Source organism: Panulirus ornatus, chromosome 19 (genome assembly GCF_036320965.1).
Source record: "Panulirus ornatus isolate Po-2019 chromosome 19, ASM3632096v1, whole genome shotgun sequence".
In the NCBI taxonomy this organism is placed as follows: Eukaryota; Metazoa; Arthropoda; class Malacostraca; order Decapoda; family Palinuridae; genus Panulirus; species Panulirus ornatus.
In genome coordinates this window covers 67227190-67249428 of record NC_092242.1, presented here as the reverse complement: position 1 = coordinate 67249428, position 22239 = coordinate 67227190, and the positions used below count along the sequence as shown (strand labels likewise).

The window sequence follows — 22239 nt, the reverse complement described above, 5'->3', positions numbered from 1 at the left end:
CTCTCTCTCTCTCTCTCTCTCTCTCTCTCTCTCTCTCTCTCTTGCTGCATGGCCTGCCTGCCTGCCTGCCTGCCTGCCTGCCTGCCTAAACCACTTGAGAGACAAAGTGGTATAGTCATGCAGATTGGCGAGAGTGGTGACGGGGAAGGAAAAGGGAGGAGGAAGCAGCTGATAGAGAAGACAGAGGAAGAGGAACGAGGAGGGAAGGAACGGTGTCAGAGCTCGAGGAGATGGGAGGGTTTTCGTTAACACAATGCAGGGTTAAGGAAAACTGTCCAGGTTAGTTCGCCTCTCGTCTACTTGAGTAAGGAAGGATACGAAATCCTTCTTGTGAGGTGGTTCTCAAGGTATGCATATGAGTGTGTAGCTCGGGTTAGCCAAAGGCAAGTGATGGGTGATATTACAAAGGAAAATGAAGACGGGGACGTCGACTTGATTGGAATAACGACCGTCTATTGTATTACCACAAGATATTAACAAGATCTACGCATCTCTACCGTCTATGGCAACACCATCTATTGCAACATAGTGTTCTTAATGAAATCAGACACCTTTACTTGTACCAATTTTCGTTTATAACTCAGTTTTCAGAGAGAGAATACGAGTGCACAGCTTTCCCATGGGTGTTCCATTGCTTTCGACTAAACACCATTAACGAAAGGTGGAAGGAGGGCTTTGGCACAGTAGCTTCCAGTCTCATGTGTGGCTACAGCAGTGGAGGGATGAACTTCCCACCCCAAAGGATGAAGGAGCAATCCCTCACCTTGCGGGGAAACAACAACAAACTTGCGACAATAAAGATGTTTATCATCACTCGAGTAAAAACGTTTGTAGAAAAGTTGTGAAATGTAAATGAATCTTGATAAAAATGATAGGTCACCAGCATGGGGTCTCTTGGGTTTGAAATATGGACCATGAGCTGCAATACTAAGCTCAGGTGGAGTAGAAATACACTTACTCGTTCGGTCAATATATATATTTTCTTTGACGCTTGCTTACTGACACACACGTACGCACACAACTCTTGCCACATTCCACCACTAAATGTTCGGATATATACTTACTAAACCCTTCTTTGTTCCATCATCTCCCTCACTACACAAATATTTTTTCTTCACCTGTCCATCATTGCCTACCACACAGCCGCTACCTCCCATTCACTCTCTCTCTCTCTCTCTCTCTCTCTCTCTCTCTCTCTCTCTCTCTCTCTCTCTCTCTCTCTCTCGTTACTTCCTTCACCTTTATCCTAAGCCGGTTGCATACAAAGACACGCTTTGCTCTGTGCTTCTTTTTTTTTTTTTCTCTTTTCCTTTTCACCACAAAGAGGAAAAAAAAAAAAAGTCTAGCCTCACTCCGAACTTCTGTGACGTGGATTCGCCAGGGGAGACTTGCCTAGCCTTAGAGCGAGTGGGGAAGATGGCTCGCTTCTCCCGAGCTGGAGAGATGGATGGAACGTCTAGCCTAAGGCTTATAAAGTATGTTCGAATCACCACCTCCCCCTTAGTAGATCTGGAACGAGAGAGAGAGAGAGAGAGAGAGAGAGAGAGAGAGAGAGAGAGAGAGAGAGAGAGAGAGAGAGAGAGAGAGAGAGAGAGAGAGAGAGAGAGAGAGAGAGAGAGAGAGTACTTTAAAGGCACCCACGACGGGGGGATTCAAAGCAGCTGACCCGATTATATAGAGGACTGACATCACCGACTCTGTGAGAAACGATGCTCTCGTATTCTAGGGGCGGCGGGCGAGGCGAGGCGAGTTGAGCTTTGAATATCTAATTGACAGAGACGACCCATTGCAGACAATGAAGATGGACCAACAGAGGCTTGGCTGCTGGGAGAAGAGATATTATAGGTCAAGACACGGGTGGGCTACATACTGGTGTTTCGATCGAGATAAGAGTTGAAAAAAATGGGCGTACCTCAACGAAAGGTGAAAAATGGTGGTGTAGGAGAACTCTCATTTCATCTGAAAGATGGTAGAAGATGTGTGAGGACAAACTCAACAACATGAGAAAACTAACTGTACCAGTAGAATAGAAAGAGTAGTAGTTTTTCAGTCCTGTAGATAAGGAAAGAAGATGATATTTCGCAGGATATGAAAGGCAAGGCACTGTAGACGCGGACGACAGATTAACTTAGGAAAGTTAAGGAAGCTAAGGAAGCTGTGGAGAAGTTATGTACCACCTTAAGCTGCCAACTGTAGCCCAGCTTACCACCAAGATATGCTGATGGAGTGTAGGAAATCTATGGTAAGTGCAGAGACCCGGTAGACGAAGCTTGGCGCGCCAGAGCCTCAGAACTTATGTGGTATGTGTGCGAAGTGAGGAGCTTCGTAAAATGAACCATTCGATGCTGAGTAAGAATTTCCCTCCGTGTGAAAGTTATAAGTACATAATACTGATGTTCTGTGGCGTGTAAATACCATCAGTAACTAATGGAAAGTTTCAAGAGAGACGAGGTTGAAGTCTGCCGTAGACTGAAGGTTTAAAGACGATACATGGGACGTATACGTACAGTTTGAGGAAAAAGATATTCTTAAATTACAGTCCAAAGATGGACACGAAAACTGTTTATATACGCTGAAGGACTTTTTTTTTTCTTTGTAAAAATCAGGCCCCCAGTATAACAAGTTTATTTCAAGTGGCGTGGGACTGATTTCTTTTTGTCTCACTCTGCACTTCCAAACAGAATTTTCACGACCCATCACATACAGCATGGTACGGTAAAGAATTCAAAGCACGATTTTTTTATTCCCCTCTCTCGTTCTACCCTGCTGATATCCACGCACGGCTGCTTCACAAATGCTTGGCATTTATTCCATTCTTTTTCCTCCTGTCCGTTGTTGTTACAGGTGGGGAGAGCGCAAAGGGTGAGGAGAAAGCTCTCTCTTACTGATTGATCCTCCGCTTAATTCATTTACAATGAGAAATAGGGAATAGATAAAGTTCAACAGCAGATAACCTATAGACATGGGGTCAATGGACCTTCTATTGTCTGTTTTTCTCACGTAGTCCCACGTATACCTTCCTCTACCGTCGTTTTCCTCCATTTCCTTTACCCGAGACTATTCTTTTCCCCTCCCCTATACTTTTCGTCGACCTTGCCTTCACCACTCGCCTCTGTGCCTCCTCCTTCATCTCGCTTACGTATTGTGACTGGCACCCAAATTACCACCATTCCCGGCAGCCAGTGCCGAGCGAGGTCAGGAAGTATTGCGTTATTGGAAGATACTGCCTGGCAATTCTCGCATGAAGAGGAAGAGAGAAGAGATTTAGTTAGCTCTTGGGTGTAGAGAGAACTGGCTAGAAGGGAAAGGAAGAGGGAAAAAGGGAAGTAAGGGGAATAAGAAGACGTATTATCATACAAGAGAACCAGAGGTGGAGTCATACATTCTTTTTCAAGGATTTTACAGAGATGTCATGAAGAAATGGAACGCAAATCTGGGTTCATGGAAATAGCAGAAATATTGTTTTTTGGGGGGAGAAATTCGGTGAAAGACTGTGGTAGATGAGAGGCTCAGGATGAGAAAGGGTTTTGAGGGAAAGGATAACAGAAGAGCACTGGATACAATGCAACAGAAAAGACTTTAAGGTGCATCTTCATATCATGGTATTGTACTTTATTGGACCATATTGGGTACAGGTAGTGTGTGTATGGCTGAGAAGTGATGCGGAAAGTTATTTACTGAGGGTGAAATTGGGAGATATTCCAAAATGAAACAAAAAAAAAAAATAGAAACAAAAAGGATATATTGAAGAAAAAGCTTCATGCATAATGCGAAAAATGAATATAAGGTCACGATATTAAAGAGCAATATGTGGAAGATAATAAGATAAATCATGATAAAGGCGAAAGAAATGTTTAAAGATAAAGCTGATATTACGGGAAGATAGATGCGAACTAACAAAGACGACCCTGTTAGAAGCAGGAGGAAATATATACATTAAAGAACAGGTCTGCACCAGCCAGCAATACGGACAGAAGATACAGTGTGGGCGTAAGAGGCTGTGTGGGTGTGAGAGAGCATAGATATTTGTGTGAGGTAGTCATTTTGCATTGCTAAGAGAGTGTGAATGAAGAGAAAATGATAGAAGCAGGATGATGCATGAATGAGCATGAGTATCGATGGCAGAACACTAAGGGAAGGAAGGATTGAGGTAGATGAGATGGTGTAGACAGATTCGAAGGTGAAACAATAATTCAAACGTAGGGAAGCGTTGTAGCTGGAGAAGGCAAACGGATTTGGGGAATAATGTGTGTGTGTGTGTGTGTGTGTGTGTGTGTGTGATGGGTTAAGCGACAAGTTGTATATGAGCCCTGGGGGAATAGTGTGTCTGTATGCTATGGCTGCAGGGGAAACAAATCTAATATCAACACGAGCGGGGAGACTATACGATATAGTGAGAAATCTCAAAAGTAACCTCCATAAATGTCCAAAGATAAGCTTCAAATTTAGCAGTCGCTCCGTCGGTGTTAATTTCCTGACTGAAACTCTTAATTCCGTGGCGAGTCGCTCCAGTTCCAGCAATCTGGATGAACCTGAGCAAAATGCTTCCCGCGCTCTATTTCCAGATCTCTCGCTGCTCCAGGAACTTTTGCATCCAGGGAACGGATTAAAACATGTGTTGTAAAACTTGCCTCCTCCTAAGCTCCCCCTCCAGAAGAAAAACTTTTTGCTTCCGATTTCTTTTATGGGCATATATATATATATATATATATATATATATATATATATATATATATATATATATATATATATATATATATATATATATATATATAGCTTTTGATACTTGATAGCTGTTTCCCGCGTTAGCGAGGTAGTGCCAGGAACAAGACGAAGAACAGTCCTCACTCGTTCAGATCCATTCTCGAGCTGTCATATGTAATGCACAGATACCACAACTCCCTACCCTCAACCAGGCCCCACAGCCCTACCTTTCCATGGTATATCCCGGACGCTTCACATGCCATAGTTCAGTCTACTGACAGCACGTCGACCCCTGTATACCACATCGTTCCAATTCACTCTTTCCACTACGCACCTTTCATCCTCCTTCATGTTCGGGCCCAGATCGCTCAATAATGTTTCCCTCCATCCTTCCATCTGCAATTTGATTTCCCCGTTCTCCTTGTTCCCTTCACATCTGACACAAATCATCTTTGTCAATGGCCAAATCAACAACAACAGCAAAAAACTCTCTGTGAAATCACAAAGGTTCAAGCAAAAATAGATAATCTATTATAGCACTGAAGTAGATTTGTTGTCCGACAGCAATAACTAAGAAATTTAACATAAATCTTTGAAAAAATGTTTGAAGATAAACAGTTATCATTTTCAGCTGCTACTAGACACGACACTTGGGTTTATTATTGGCAATACTAGATTAGAAACGAAAGATTATTTATAGGCGACACCCGGGAAGACGGAGGCTTATTCTTAGAGCACAATAGAAAGGATATATACGTACATATAGTCAGCAACGCCACTGAAACCTGACAATCTTCCTACTATTATACACAACAGCGCAGGAAACAATTTACCCGAGTCTGTACGATACGATTAATTGGAGCGTATTATTCAGAAGAAACCCTTTTGTTTTATTTATATAAACTTCTTCGCATGTCTGTTTCTCTTCCAGAAACCAAAAGAGAAAAAAAAAGAAAATGTTTGGAGGTTGTATTGTCATTAGGGGTTCGTCATAATGAATTTACGGGATAAATTGAGTAAAATATGATTTTATGATAATTTGACACGTCTTTACCAGCCCAGTTTCGCACTGTTACTTAACGAACCTTGATGGAATGATAACAGTCTTGTGTTGGGAATAATCATGGTGAACATTTACCTCTTATCGCTCGCTTGAATCTTGGTTTTTGTTTGAAATGAGATCATAACAATACAAAACACCCACACTGCTATATAAATCCTGTATAGTTATCGGGGTAATATAAAAGATTAACGAAAAAGAAAAAAGAAAAAAGAGCATCGACCTACCACCATCCAGCCGTTCATCGCCAAGCCAAATTGTTTCCAAGGCTCCGAACACAGCGACTGTTCGTGGCGTTCGGATAATATACTTCGCGCGAGTAGCTCCTTATTGTTTAGCGTCTCTCTCTCTCTCTCTCTCTCTCTCTCTCTCTCTCTCTCTCTCTCTCTCTCTCTCTCTCTCTCTCTCGTGCGTCTGGCAGGTGTGTCCACGTTGCCATGGTGACGCACCAGTCGTGTGGGGAGGGACGGAGGGAGGCTCCTCCGTGTAGTCGTTTTGAGGAACCACACACAATCATCGCGTCAACTGCCTGCTGGCTTGTTCCCCCGGGAAAATAGGACGTAGAGCAGAGCGTCATTACGCCGATCATAGAGCTCGTAAATATCTTACCTAAGATAAGATATCTTATCTTAAGATACACCATAAAGCAATTAAAAGTGTAACAAACCAGGCGAAGCTTGTTGAAGGTAACAAGAAATACAGTTGGAAAGATAAAGTTAGGGAATTTGTTTTTCTCGACTAATGTCGACAAAATCTCCTTCAGGAGAAGTAAACTTTCTCCTGAAGAAGTCTATGTGGCAAGTAGTTGAAAAAAATATATTCCAGTTTCACTCGCCACATCTAACCGATCTGCCACAAGGGATAACTATACTCAAACCAGAAATGTAATTTCTCTTCGAAATGGTATAAGAAATTAGAGAGAAAATATAAAGAATCGAGGTATTGCTCCGATTTTGTTTAGTTACGTCTACAAGGATGTAAACAAGGGAAGGAAGCCAAACCTAGCTTATACCGGGGTTGTAAATTGGAGGATCGCTCTTTATTAGGAAGACATGGTGGTGAGGTAAGACCTTCTCAAACGAAAGGCACATGGCATTCGTAAACGCTAAACACACCTACGTAAAACTGTACAATACAAATATGTACATATATATATATACATAATATCTTGCAACTGAAACGGTACAAGGTAAAGTTTGGTATCTTTACGGTAGAACATGAAGATGACCACGAAGGAAACAGTGCTTGTAAAGAGCTTGGTTATTAACGTCCTTAATATAACCAGATATGAAGTGATTTTCACTGAAACTTTATGAAACACAGGGACTGCAATAGGAGATGGAACTGGTGCCGAGTTGGAGTTTAATGGGATGGTGGTTAGTGGAAATGAGGCAAGGAATGGGTAAAGGCAAAACAGGGTTACAAGATGAGAGACATACGGGTTTCTCTCTCTCTCTCTCTCTCTCTCTCTCTCTCTCTCTCTCTCTCTCTCTCTCTCTCTCTCTTCGTCTACAGTCCTTCAGAAGTATCCTGACAATATGCGCTCTCCCCCTTCCCCTTTCCACACCCGCTGACCGCGGAGACTGGCTGGCACAACACATTTATTTTTTTCTCTTTTAATTCGCTCGGACGCTCCATACAAAAAAAAAAAAGGATGGGAGGAGGAGGAAGAGGAGGAGGAGGAGGAGGAGGAGGAGGAGAAGAAGAAGAAGAAGAAGAAGAAGAAGAAGAAGAAGAGGGAGAAGAACCTCTCAGAAAGGACAGGGACAATGTTCAGCCATGAAAGGCTAAAAAAAAAAAGTTGCTCAAAAAAGACTATTTTTCATATCATATGAAGAGGGAGGACTAATAAAAATACCCGTTTGTATGAGGGATCTACAACCATAATGGTACAGAAGAAGTTTCCAAAGTCTTAGGAAGAGATTCTGTAATCCGTTTTCTGTCAGGCCAATTGGGAAAGCATTATTTTTTTTTCTTTTTTAAAGCAACCGCCGGGTCGAGCTTGGGAAAGGGTTTAAAAGTTGAAGAAACTTTCCCAACTCCACTGAGGCCCCAATCAAGGCCATCCCATTAACGCTATATGAACGCTGGATGAACAGCTGGGTTGACTGTGGACCGACTGCCGCAACCAGAATTCGAACCTATGCGCTCGACTCATATGCTGGTAAGTGTAAAGTGTTCAAGGATGAATGATGCTGCTTGAGATCGATCCCACTGTGCCAGGCTGTAGGAAACGATTCATTTCAGTTACATGTTCTCACTTGGCTCCTTATGTGTCATTATCAGATCCTCTTTTGTTATCTTCACTTGTCTCAAAAGCTCTCAAAATTATATTGTCTCTACGATTCATTTTCACTCCATGCCCAAGTTGCTTTTAACCAAACGACGATTGTTATCAGGACAATGATGGCGCGAATAATGTAGGCATTTGTAAAAGAAATATACGCGAAAGATATTCCTACGCCATAACGCATGGAAGTGGTAAATAAGGCGATCAAATCACAAAACTGAATATACAAATCAAACACTGCCAGTACCGCAACACTAAGCTAGTATTTCTGGGTGTTCCAAACGCCTGATTGGCAGGACCGTCACGCCATTCAACAATGTCATTTGCTATACCCCACATGAGACATCACTGGTTGTTTTACTGATCACTCGCCAGTTTTCTTAGCATATCTTTATCTTTTTTCAGTCTGCATCTCTTCCTAACTTTCCCTGGCGTTATCTTTACTTAGACACAAAGAGATGGATTCCAAAGTGCAGTCATCTTTCCAACCCTTAACCGATTCAATGATTGCCACTGCACGCATAGCATTATACGGAATAACTGGTAACATGGCTTTTGCGCTGACTCTTTCTCCTGCTTAACTGAATTTTACTGAAGGTATCAGCGATCTCTCCCAGGGACAAGCTGGCCTATGGGTTCACTTAATGGGAAGAGCGTTTTCCGTCATTGGTGATACGGAATCCAACCCTAAACACGCTGGTGCTAATCAACACAGCTTGTTACACTAATCACCTTTAAATATCAAGAAGAGAGAAATGAAGTAAAGGAAATGATAACACAGAGCTAAAACATGGTAATAAAATCAGAGAGAATCTCATTTTCTCTTCCTTGTCGTGTTTACCTAGGAAGGTGATGTGTTACAGAGAAGCAGTGTTGGGGGCTGAGCTAAAATTCCCTTTTAACTTTTCCTTTTTATTACCTTCATTAAAGGTGGCTTACCTTGGGTAAGTTTAAAAGCTGGAATTCTTCAACCTGAGGATAATATCATGCGGGAACCATCTTTCCCTGAGTTTACGAGCAGCTTGCATGGCTCAACCAGATGACCATGTTTCCATCTTCTTTGCTCTTATCTTTTTCACTGTTTCTTTTCTCCCCTTCCGTCTCTTTTCTCTCTAAGCCTCCCATCCAAACCAGAGAACATGTTTTGTTAAGTCTTCAAAGTGGTTCTGGTCCCGAGGACTTGCGTGTCTAATAATCTACTTCAACTCTATGGAAAAGGGAGTTATACACTCGTGGGGGGCCTATCACTTCAACATTCTCTACTATCATACAAGTTATCAAACTTCCTTAAACTATTAGCCCTCACAGTTTCATAACTTAGTTTGTGGCAGTCATCTACTGCTCTTGTATCGTGAAAATCCTTCACAACGCTTATTCAAAACAAGTATTTTGCTTAATTTCATGTTATGTTCTCTGGTCGTTCTACTTTTGCATCTTACAGATAAAATGCTCACTGATGACATCACCAAATTGGATAGGAAAACTTAAATGATGTGATCAAGTTAACCCTCAATCTTCTCTCTTCCATGGCGGATAAAATTTATGGCCTCTCGCCTCGAAGTATAACAACTTTCTTACAACTTTCTTAACTTTGGTAGCATGTTTGCTGCCTTCCTCTGCATCTTCTCTTTCTGTTCTTTGTGCTTCCTCAAGCACCGGTGACCAAACTAGAGAACTAATTCTTAGTTTTGGCCTGATTTATGACATGAACTGTTTACTGAATACTTCCATATGACACTTAAACATGACACCATTTTGCCGGCAGATGATCTGTCACAAATCTAGTTTACCTGATTTGAGGCTCAAGCGACAGGTTATGTTAGGTCGACTCCGAGGTCTCTCTCTCTCTCTCTCTCTCTCTCTCTCTCTCTCTCTCTCTCTCTCTCTCTCTCTCTCTCTCTCTCACTCCTCTTTCCTCCGTTTTCCATTACGTTATAATCCATTTTTAAAAGTTTTTTCTTTCTCTCCTGAAAAAAAAATCTCCATGAACTGTTCCTTGCGTTTTCTTTGTCATTATTTTTCCCGATAGATTCCCCCTTTTAAAATCCCAGTAAAAGATATACAAAGATACGAACGTAATGAGTATGATGATGAAAGAGCAGAGGAAAAGCGACTCGGAAAAGCATTCAGAGAGAAAAACAAAACACCATTTTGATCAATGGTTCTGGACTGCGTTCACCCAAAATGCCAAAAACTCCCTCTTGATATCGAAGCACCAAAGGAGATGTCTCATAGTAGAGATATTGGAAAACATTCCATGAGAAGAATCTCATTTCACAAGACAAGGCAACGCGCGAGGGTATTGCAAAGAAACTCCCTACACCGATCCACGAGTATTGAATATAATGTGTAATACCTGAAGTATGACGATACTGAACAAACTGAAGTAATCAGACGAGTGGATATATTTTTCTTTTTACTGAGAAAACTCTATGTCTGAAATATTGTGGGGCATTGATGTCTGAATATTGTGGGGCATTGATGTCTAAATATTGTGGGGCATTGATGTCTGAATATTGTGGGGCATTGATGTCTAAATATTGTGGGGCATTGATGTCTGAATATTGTGGGGCATTGATGTCTGAATATTGTGGGGCATTGATGTCTGAATATTGTGGGGCATTGATGTCTGAATATTGTGGGGCATTGATGTCTGAATATTGTGGGGCAGTGATGTCTGAATATTGTGGGGCACTGTTGAGACACCGATGTATGAATATTGTTAGTCAATCATAACTGAATATCGTAAATCATACATATTGTGAGGTCTAGATAATTGATACTTCTGCTAAATCAATATATCTCCGTCTTCATTCATTGTGTAAGAATACAATCTAAGTAATAATCTACCAAAATCTAAATTATCCCATTCCCACAAAGCAACAAAATTGGTCCTTATCTCCCATCATATTCTTATCATATTAACTGATAATTATCTATGAAAAACTGATACATACGTAGGAATAAAGATATGGCATGTATACATACAAGTTTATGAAGCGGGACCACACGAGTGTAGAATTCTTCCCCATAACACACACACACACACACACACACACACACACACACACACACACATAGGTAGTAGGTGGCAGGTAACCACTGACCAGACAAGTAGTACTTACTGCATGGGTGATGGGCAGGTTAGTGGCGGTGGAACAATGGACTATCTCAACTTACCTTCTTTCGCTTGGGTCGCTGTCTTTTCTTCCTCTGCCAAACATACACTTGAGTTGCTGGCATTGTCCACAAACAACGTTCTCTCCGTCTTACACGTAACTCTCAACGACACGTAATCGCGAAGCAAAATGAAACACGATAAGTCCCAAGTGCATTTTCGCGTATAATCACATCCACGGTCTATATATATATATATATATATATATATATATATAGGATAGGATAGGCGGTGGTAGGACGCCATCGGTGTACAGGTGTTTCCTACATATGTCCAAGTGGGAGAGTGTTCAAGCCAATGGTGACGAGCAATTTAAAAACTTTGGAAAATTAATCTCACAGATTTTGCAAGCACTCACACTGTTACACTAGATGTGATTATGAAAATGAATTATTACAAGCCATTTCTTGTTAATCAATGTTGCAATCTTTTTATGTTCTGCTTTAGTTATTGTGATAATCAACTACTTGTTCAACTGTCTCCGTGTATTGGCCACTGATCACTATTTAGAATTACATTCAACACTAATTTTTACCATTTTTTTCAGTCTTGTTCACCAGTTTATAAATGTAACAAAATCTGTCCATTATTCTTCATTAGAATTTCATATACTGTAAAATTTTCAGTTTTCATCAGTCAATAAATGCATGAATATTTCCATCATCGTGTTTCACCAGTCAGTATGCACTGAAATTTTGTTCACCACATTATTCGCCAGCAATGAACCGATCAAGAAAATCAAATCCAAAAACTCTCACATTTTTTCTATCATTCAATGAGTAACTAAACTTTTCTGATGTATATACTCACTTCAATTTAATTTTTCTCTTTCTGTTAGACTAAATCACTCGAGTGTTGATTTTCCCTGCGTATACGAAACAACTGAAATCAATCACGCCTGTTGCACTTCACGAAAAAAAAATATACGAGTTAATACAATCATATAATAATGGTTCGTATTATCTTCTTTCCCCATTCCGGTGTATCATCACGTAAAAAGCAAAACTTATCAGACAGCAACACTGTAAGGCAGAAGTGGACACGTCTTGCCTCGAGCCAGTTGAGGGTATGTATGAGGCTTCTGTTGTCCTTAGGGGTGGGCGGGGCCAAGCACCGTCGGGTAATACAACCAGCAGTTTGACCATCGAACCATCGAAGCGGTAGTTTCACTCGATCTTCACTGCGTAAACAGCCCAGTAGATGTTTGTTAACTAGCGTTGGTGTGCCAGACCCGAACACCACACACCGGAAACACTCGTGTACCCATGTTGTCCAAGCTCCGCCTCTCCTGTGTAGATACACTGACAGTTGTACTAAGTCTCCTGCCTAGTTCATGCACCTCCCCTGAGGATGTGATCATACACGAACGTGCAACTTGGTGCTTATTGCGTTCCATTTTTCCTCGTGGTTATCAGCATTTCTGGGTCAAAGCTGCAAGAAATTTGAAGCCTTAATTAGAAACGTCTCTTCATTTTTTTTTTTTGTACCATGATTTGTAGAAGCATTTAGACTCTGCTGGAACTCGTTCTGATCTTTAATTAGAATTTATATCGTTTTGATATGGATATGTGTTGAGGATATCTGACAAAATACACCATCAGTAATATTTGTGAATATTTATCACCCTCTTTACGTTTTCTTTCTTTTTTTTTTAAATGAAATCCAACACATCCACGATTCTTGAAGAAAGTTTGTTAGAGAGAAAAAATGGTATAAAAAATGTTAGAATTGATAAGCATATATGTAAATTTCTATTATGAAAATTACGTAGCACGAAAAAAAGAAAATGCGAGGAGCATAAAACATTTATCTGGACACAGACACTTACCGACAGCATTATTTTTAAACGAGTTTGACAGGTTTCTCGATAATATCTAGAACTAAAAATGATATGACTCACCTCTACAACAACCTATCTGTCCTCATGGATCCTCTCATTCAAGCGTCAAGTGTTCCCACAAGAGCCCAAAGCACTGACGTTATTTCCTTTCAAAACACTTATCGTTCCCTCTAATGGAGGAAGAACGTTCCAATATCGAGGCGACTGGCTGGCTGGCGGGCGGGTGGGCTGGCTGGTGGTAGGCGACGCACCGATCACCCTTCATCGTCTCTTACCTTCATCTTCCCTCCTCCTACGTAGCACGCATTCGATACGCGAGTATTTGTAATACAGTGAATATCTGAGTGATCTTCAAGTCGACGTTGATGAGGAAAGAGTACGGTATGTGTTCTGTATTTACGTTAAACACTTGATTGTTTATTTCAACACACAAACACACTTGGCCAGTCATACCGTAGCTGGGTCTTGTTTGATCAGACACCGAAGATTCTTCTATTCCTAACAGCGACTTCGATAGCATGAAGAACTGGTCTATCTATCCTTGTGATGATTCGTACCTCTACGAACTCTAATTATACGCGGTAGAATCAACAGAAAACGGACTAAACAACTATTAAGGCTTGTTGTCAACCCTTGAGCCATTATCCTCCACGCCGTACTTCTCTCTTTCCCTCCTCCCAGACGTAGGCGCCGGTAATGTCTCATTCTCCCCCTCTCACGCCGCTTAGTGTTGGAATGCCTTGCACTCTTAGGGTTTTTACGGTCGGTGGTCGCTCCGTCATGGTCGGACCTTCGTGTTCATGAAGTAGCTGATCACTGGCATAAATATGGTCGTTCAGTCATGTTGCTGCTATACGTGGACCTGACCACCTTGATTCGAGTATGTTTTCATGATCCTTCCTTGATGATCCGTTTCCCCTGAAAATGAAGATTCATCATCGGGTTTACGCCGTTGATGGCCATAATTCTGATTATGGTTTGCAACACGCCCTTCATCAGCGAGCTGACGTCACACGAGATTTTGCGAAACGAAGTCAAGAATATTACTCTTCCTCACGGATGGGTTTCAGAATATATTTTCCTTTTTCTTTTCATCAGCGAACTGACATTACATTCCGCATTTGCTGTGGCACAGATCCTGCGGGATGATGATAAAAAATGGAAGAGAAAGGTCAAAATCCTAAGAGAGAGAGAGAGAGAGAGAGAGAGAGAGAGAGAGAGAGAGAGAGAGAGAGAGAGACAGAGAGAGAGAGAGAGACAGAGAGAGAGAGAATGTGCCGTTTGATACGCGTTTGACGATCATACCTCAGGGTCATGCAATTAAGCAGTGGGGAAGGGGGGTTGGGGGAGGGAAGGGCCGGGAAAAGAAATTCTGGAGTGTTTCAGGTAAAACTAAAGGTCATTAAATGCACAGCAAATGACTGGAAGAAGTGGCCATGGTGTGTGAGGGAATGACTGGAAGAAGCAAGTGGCCCTGGTGTGTGTGAGGGAATGACTGGAAGAAGTGGCCATGGTGTGTGAGGGAATGACTAGAAGATGATGTGAGTGGCCCTCGTGTGTGAGGGAATGACTGGAAGAAGCAAGTGGCCATGGTGTGTGAGGGAATGCCTGGAAGATGTGAGTGGCCCTGGTCTGTGAGGGAATTTTTGGCAATGCTCCATGGAACGTCACCCTCAAATCCAGACCCAAGTCCAGGTGGCTGAAGGTAAAACTATGAATATATTCTCATGATTGTCAACCAGTTTAGGGGATGGGCTTTGAAAGATGAGGAAATTTGGAATAGGTGATCTTTTTTTGAAGTGCTCTTCAAGAATGTGTTGGCCAATAGAAGATTAGGGAAAACAGAACAAAGTTAATAGGTAATAGATTCTCGGGTTCAAGTGAAGTGCGACGCAGCCAATCAGTGTTTAGAACCTATGGACGTGAGGAAACTACAGTCATTACAGGATTTCGTGACAGTTTAACGCACTCTAAACCTTTTCTATCCGGGTGATAATCCCCGGCCATGGTGACCCGACGTAATGTATGTTCTAATTGTGGTACAACAAGATGTCTTAACTACATTCTGTAAGGAAATTCGCAGAGAATTAGGTTGATGGTTCTTTTTTTTTTATGTTTACCAAATGCCGTACCTTGACTCTTCGAACATATTCTTTTAGTAATTTAGGAAAAGAGTTTGTAAGTGTGTGTGTGTGTGTGTGTGTGTGTGTGTGTGTGTGTGTGTGTGTGTGTGTTAGTAGAAGCAGTTAGTTAAACTGGATTAATCACAATCGTACGGGAGGGAAGGAACCATGGAGAACCAAAAATTCCTATCATCAAATTCAGTACCAAATATCATTTAAAAAAAGAATAAGATCCATACGAATTTCGAAGGAAATAACAAAATGCAACATTTTTTTTTGCACGGGTGTAGTGAGTGGAGAGAGAGAGAGAGAGAGAGAGAGAGAGAGAGAGAGAGAGAGAGAGAGAGAGAGAGGAGGGGGGGACTTCAACAAACGCTGAAGCACGTTGTGTCAACACTTAATTTCCCATGGGATGACCCACGTCACTTGGTGATTCGCTGACAACACTGGGTAGAGAACGGGGGTCGCTGTTGCCACGTGCACAGCGGAGGCTTTCGTGCACTATATAGTTCTCGTTCTTGAGAAAAAAGTAATAAAGTAATTAAGTAATAAAGAAACGCTTTCGTGCACTATGTAATTCTCTTTTTTGAGCCAAAAGAAATAAAGTAATTAAGTAATAAAGAAACGCTTTCGTGCACTGTATAGTTCTCTTTTTTGAGCCAAAAGTAATAAAGTAATTATGAAATAAAGAAACGATACAGATTATGTAAACAATGTGACCAAGTGTAAAATAGCTTTTGATTGTTTGTACACATTCTAAGGTACATGTAAAGAAAAATGTACACATATACGTTTGTATAAAGACAGGTAGAGCAATGTGATATTCATTGGTCGTCTTTATATCAGAGTTATACCTTTTATATCTAAGTAATTGGACATCCAAGAATAAAGAAAGGAAAATAGGTAATGGACAGGACACTTCAGTATTAGAGACACGTTCCTCTAGCCATCCTGGGAAGAAACTGTGTGAGGAAAGTGAAATCTCCTCGTAAGTTTCTGCGATGCGATACTGCGTTCAAAACTTATAATTACATTAGTTCGCAGCGCCAGACTTCTGCTGGGAAGCAGCAGTGACTCTGTAGTGGGAGGGAATCGAAGTGAGGTACGTGATGTCTGAAATCTATCAAGAGGCTAAAGGGATAAAGGTGAACTTTTAAGTGATAGCTTTATAGTCTAGTAGTTTCATGTCATACAGATTGGAAAAAGATACAGTGCTATCTAGCTATTTATTGATCTAACTGTCTATATCATTTTGATAGAGGTGGAGCTTGTACACAAAGCCTACGAAGCATCACTGAAACACAGTCTGACACCATCATCACTCAAACACACATCTCCAACATCAAACATATCCTGATATCATTAACCAAACATCCCCAACATCATTGAAACATATTCTGACATCATTACTCAATCACAACCAAACATCATTACTCACACACATCCTCAACATCATTGAAACATATCCTGACATCATTACTCAAACACATCCTAACATCATTACTCACACACATCCTGGCATCATTGCTCAAAAACATCTTCAACATCATTCGAACACATCCTGACATCATCCCCCAAGCATAGCCTCTACCCAACTCAAACACATCCTCAACTCGTGTCAAACTGTGTTAAGTTGAAACACGGGTTTCCTCGCCCTAAACCATAAATGCCTCTTACTTTCCCACTTTTTTTGAAGTTGATTAATCAAGTGAGCCTCGTAGTGTTTTCAAGTAATGAAGAAAAAAATTATATAATGACCTTACGAGCAAATTACCATTTACGTGACCTTCGATCCTCCCCTCTGGATCGAGTCATACATTACACCATCATACACAAGGGTCGCACCGACGCGTCGTGGGCGTGGGTCGTATCTCGTGCCCGAAGGGTCGTATCGTCGAGCTAAAGTGTCGTACCGTCGTCGTTCTCGGTGGATTAAGCATCTCACTGGAGCACAGTTATGGCCTCACGCTCCCCCTTCCCTCCCCCTCCACCCACTGGCCTGAGACTTGGGGAGCTTCTGGCATAAATTCCTGTATATGGACACTAGCACTTTGGGATCAGCCGTCTCGAGCCACAGGCAACACCTCAGTGCAGAACTTAAGACCTTCCTTCTCAGAAATGGTCTTCCTGGCTGAGAACTGGTCGTCCTGACTGGTCTACCTGCCTCAGGACTGGTCTGCCTGCCTTAGAACTGGTCTATCTTGCTTAGAATTGGTCTACTTGGCGTAGAACTGGTCTACCTGGCTCAGGACTGGTCTACCTGGCTTAGAACTTGTCTACCTGGTTGAGGACAAGTCTTCCCTGGCTTTCCTCACTCTGTGGGATGACTCCTGACGAATCCTCCCTTGAGTATCGTCGTTAGGTTTGGATTCCACGGTACCCGCTCCTCTTTCGTCTCATAGCCAACTGATCAGCTTCCACACGAGATGGTGGCTGTACACGAGGAACCTCCCTGTTGACTTGAGCATACATAACAACGTCTGCTTCCAGACGTAACCCCAAAGATCATCACGCGATCTGACGTATGACTAAAGCAAGAGACTTTATTAGCAATGTCTTTCTAGGAAACTCTTCCTATAGCTCAGGCTGCAGGGTGAAGCATAGCGGTTTAGGGTGATTCACTGCAGTAGTACTCTTACTCTGGTACTACCAGGTCCCTCCTTCGCTCCACAACACTGAGCGAGACATGGCAATATGGTTCCTGGCCGTGTCCAACGGGCTTGTATGTTTAAATGAATACCAATTACACCCTCCATGTAGATGCACCAGGATATGCTCTTTAGGGAACAATAGATATAAGTATATCTTACGGTAAAGGTAGATTTATGGTAAAGATATATCTTACGGTAAAGGTATATCACTGTGCACTTCATGTCTTGTGGTATAAGGCTAGGAAATGATATAATGATTACCGTAAATGTGATTACTTTTTGCGTTTCACGGGGAAAGAGTTTTACACTCGTGTTGCCCTGTCTTCGTAAACTTGTATGTAAATGTGTCACGTCTTTACTTTTATGTGCTATGTACGCGTGCACACAGACAGACAGACAGACAGAGACAGACAGACAGACAGACAGACAGACACACACACACACACACACACACACACACACACACACACACACACACACACACATCCTAGCCCAGAGTACCAATGTTCTCTCCCTAACTCTCAGCAGGAAGCAAAAAGTTTATCCCAATCCCTCGACTCTTGATGTCTTTTGTAATCCTTGCTGCTGTAGCTGGCAGCTGCTGTATGTTGCTCTACATGCAAGAATTAGCAACGTTAACACTCTCTTTTGTCTCGCTACCCGATTTTCACAGTGGGTCTGTCACTACGCATTTCTAGCTGCGTAGCAACACAGTCTATGTATCTCTCTGGACCCTCGCTTTACCACACTTATATATTAGGCAAGGAAGGTCATCTATCTCCTGAAGGAGGCGACGGCGCTGGGTGAATCCTGACGTGTGTGTGTGTGTGTGTGTGTGTGTGTGTGTATTCACTCGGAGTAGGCTATTTCGACTGCCGACCTGAACTCGTGCCTGATGGCATCACTGTTCATTTCCCAGCAGGTCTGGGTAGGTTCGATGTCCGGCTATTCGGAGGTGGAAATGACGCATGGTGCGGCCTCTCCCTGTATAGCCTGAATGTGTGCTGGTATCTCTCAATATTCTTTGATGTGTGTGGAACTGTCGCGACCAAGGAAGATATAATAACGGAGGGAAATCAAGCTCTATTCAACAGCTTCCGAGTATTTGGGGAATACCAGGGCTCCTGTTGACTATATAAATATATATATATATATATATATATATATATATATATATATATATATATATATATATATATATATATATATATATATATATATATATATATATATATATATATATATATATATATATTTCTCACGATTTCTGGATATTCATAAGAAGAGAACAACAGCATTGACAGGATTTCCCTCAAATGATGATATGAAACAAACTATCGAATCCCTTTAGACAATTTTCTCTGTGGGTTTCATGCTTTTGATGTGTTGCGTTGTCGTATATAAACTGAACTTATTTGGTGACACTCAGACGCCAAGACAAGCATACACACACACACACACACACGCACAGAAACATGCTCGCACATATAAGTATTCACAGAAAACACGATCATATATATACACACTCAGACAACAAGCACTAATATATACAAGACGTACACACACACACACACACACACACACACACACACACACACACACACACACATACACATGCAAGACACTGGGACAGCCAGAAGCCTAAGTTACATATGATACAGCAAACCTTGTATGGAAAAGCGAAGTATTACGGCACAAGTACAAGGACCGTTACGAGGACAAGTCTGGTCCCTTGTACGTTAATTAAGTTTCTACGAAGAAGAAGGCGATGACAGCACAGGGAACCGGAATGGGTAACGTAGAGAAAAACGACATCACTCCAGATCTGTTGAAGTATGCAATGCCCTCCAAAGACACTTGGGTTAAAGGAGATAAAAAAAAAACTCATTGACGTACACAGCGATAATGTCGGTCAGAGGAGTGACGAGTATCTCTGAATCATGCGATAGATTCACTGACATGATGAGCGACTCCCACTTCCCTCACGGTAGACATCATCACATATTGCCATATGTACCACCCTCCCTCCCTGCTTCTCTCCCTCCCTCCTTCCCTCCTTCTCCTGCGGGCAGCCACTCCTGATAAATCATGTGACCTCAGACCATCTAGTTTTCCGGGAGAGTGAGGTGGATCGCTGGGCCTTATTTCATGGGGTGATGGGGATAAGCGAAAGCCAGTCCGGCGTGGCAGATTGACGAGGAGAGAGAGAGAGAGAGAGAGAGAGAGAGAGAGAGAGAGAGAGAGAGAGAGAGAGAGAGAGAGAGAGAGAGAGAGAGAGAGAGAGAGAGAAGAATGATCGAGTCTGCCAGGCGTCCCTCCCTCCCCGCGATTCATGCTTCCCTTTATCTCGATGTCTAATGGACCTCTCGTGTCTGACACTGATGAGGCCGAGTGCTTTGGCGGTGCTGGCGATGTTCGCTGATGAACCGTCACACAACTAAACCACATCCTCATTCTCTGGGAGTCTGGGGTGGCAGCTGGCACCAAGGTTCTAATTGGGAATTTGCCGGAAACAGATGGTGATGTGGCGATTCGGGACGAAGTGCCTGTCGTGCATCAGGCATTTTACACACACACACACACACACACACACACACACACACGCGCGTAGAAGATACGTATCATTCCACTGGTATGAAACACGGGCTTATCCGCCTTCGTCTAGATAGTGAAATAAGAAAAAGCTTGAAAATACGACTGTGAGAGATATGATAATGCCTCAGTGAGCTGAACGAGGTATCAAGTTGACCAGATATGAACTTGGGGTTATTTCCTCTCGATGCATGCAGCATTTTCAAAAAAGCAGGATATACCATCTTCCAAAGGTTGACTGCACGATACAAAGTACTGGAACCCACCAAGTGAAACGCCTAGTAGTGCAGGTCCTGTGCAAATGTACATGGCTGGGGGTTGGTGTTATAAAGACGCTCATGTTCATCAGCTAACCATGTGACGCGTGACGTTAACATGAAGTGGCCGTTTCCAAGTGGTTCACGTTCCTCGTGATCCAAGTATCTACGTTGAACTATTTCTGGATTGGTTTTGTAACTCGTCAGAGATGAATTGATACGACCAGCTTCGTACTGGCTGTCTGCCTGAGCTGGTGCTCAGCACACTGGCTCAAAGTTATTGTTCTTCATGTACGTAATTCTCTCTGGGTATTAACCCTGAGTGTTTAAGTCTGCAGTGAGGGCGACAGTTAACACAGGTGCTTCGGCTGGGAGATGTATCCATTTCCAGACCTACGTAGAGACGCCAGAGTCTAAGGGAGAGTTTGAATGCCATGGAGGCACTAAGTCCTCATGATCTTCCAAGGCTGGCTTGGGTTTCATTCAAATCTCAGATCACTTAGATAATCCAGTACGAACTTCTTAAGCCATGGGAGAGAATCTCATAGGCAAAGCAAAAACCGCGCTGTATGGCATTCTTGTCCTGCCATGGTTGCTTTGACTTAATGACCCTTAAAGAACAGGTCAAATGCCAAGCCTTTATAACCATAGTTTATGACGCCGTGCTTAAGGCCCCGTCCTGTAGAGCTCAATGAATTACAAAAGACTGAGTAGGTACGTAGTATATATATGATATATTCCTCGTCTCCATCGACGTCTCGAGATGAAAACTTCATTCTCATTTTTCTTCAACTGAATATCTGTTTCATAGGTCACCCAAGTCCTTGGTATCCGGCGGACGGACACTGCCCCAGGCTAACGTGGGTTGGGCTATTCCCCCTATGTCCAGAAATCTGACCATCCCATATATGTTACATTACCCCACCAGAAAAAGCGTCGTGTCGCGAAGAGGAAGAACTTATCTCATGTTGTTATTTTTTTTGAGTGTGGAGATCACCCCCCACTCATGTTTCACGACGGGGAACGAAGTAGAGAGAGAGAGAGAGAGAGAGAGAGAGAGAGAGAGAGAGAGAGAGAGAGAGAGAGAGAGAGAGAGAGAGAGAGAGAGAGAGAGAGAATCGAGGAGATAAAGTGGGAGATTCACATTTTTCGATACGCAGAATCGAGGAAGAGACAGGGAGACTAAAAGAAAGTAATGGACGAAGAGGAGAGTACAGACAGATACCAAACGTAGGGTGGAGACATGATGAGTGAAAAGCAAATTCATAAGTGTTGCATTTAAAGTCAGTGTAAGCAACGTCATGAGCATGAATCATGATCTGTCATGCATAATTCCTAACCCTCACACACATTCGGAATTAGTGGTTAACCTTCACATTTAAGATTATTTGATAACATTGTTTAACAACCTCGGGCATAGCAGAGGCCCTTGCATTTTTTCTTCTCTCTCCTCTCTCTCTCTCTCTCTCTCTCTCTCTCTCTCTCTCTCTCTCTCTCTCTCTCTCTCTCTCTCTCTCTCTGTACCTGTTTTCCTCCACCTGCTG

The 22239-nt window shown here is 42.3% G+C and overlaps 1 protein-coding gene across 1 annotated transcript in view; it reads right to left on the bottom strand.

Moving 5' to 3' along the window:
* The window catches only part of LOC139755650 (carbohydrate sulfotransferase 11-like), a 148338-nt gene extending 135646 nt beyond the window's left edge, over positions 1 to 12692 (bottom strand). The window contains exon 1 of the mRNA XM_071674271.1: positions 11235 to 12692. The gene's annotated coding sequence lies outside the window, so the exon portion shown is untranslated. The remainder of the gene's footprint in view (positions 1 to 11234) is intronic.
* Between the last annotated feature and the right edge of the window lie 9547 nt (positions 12693 to 22239).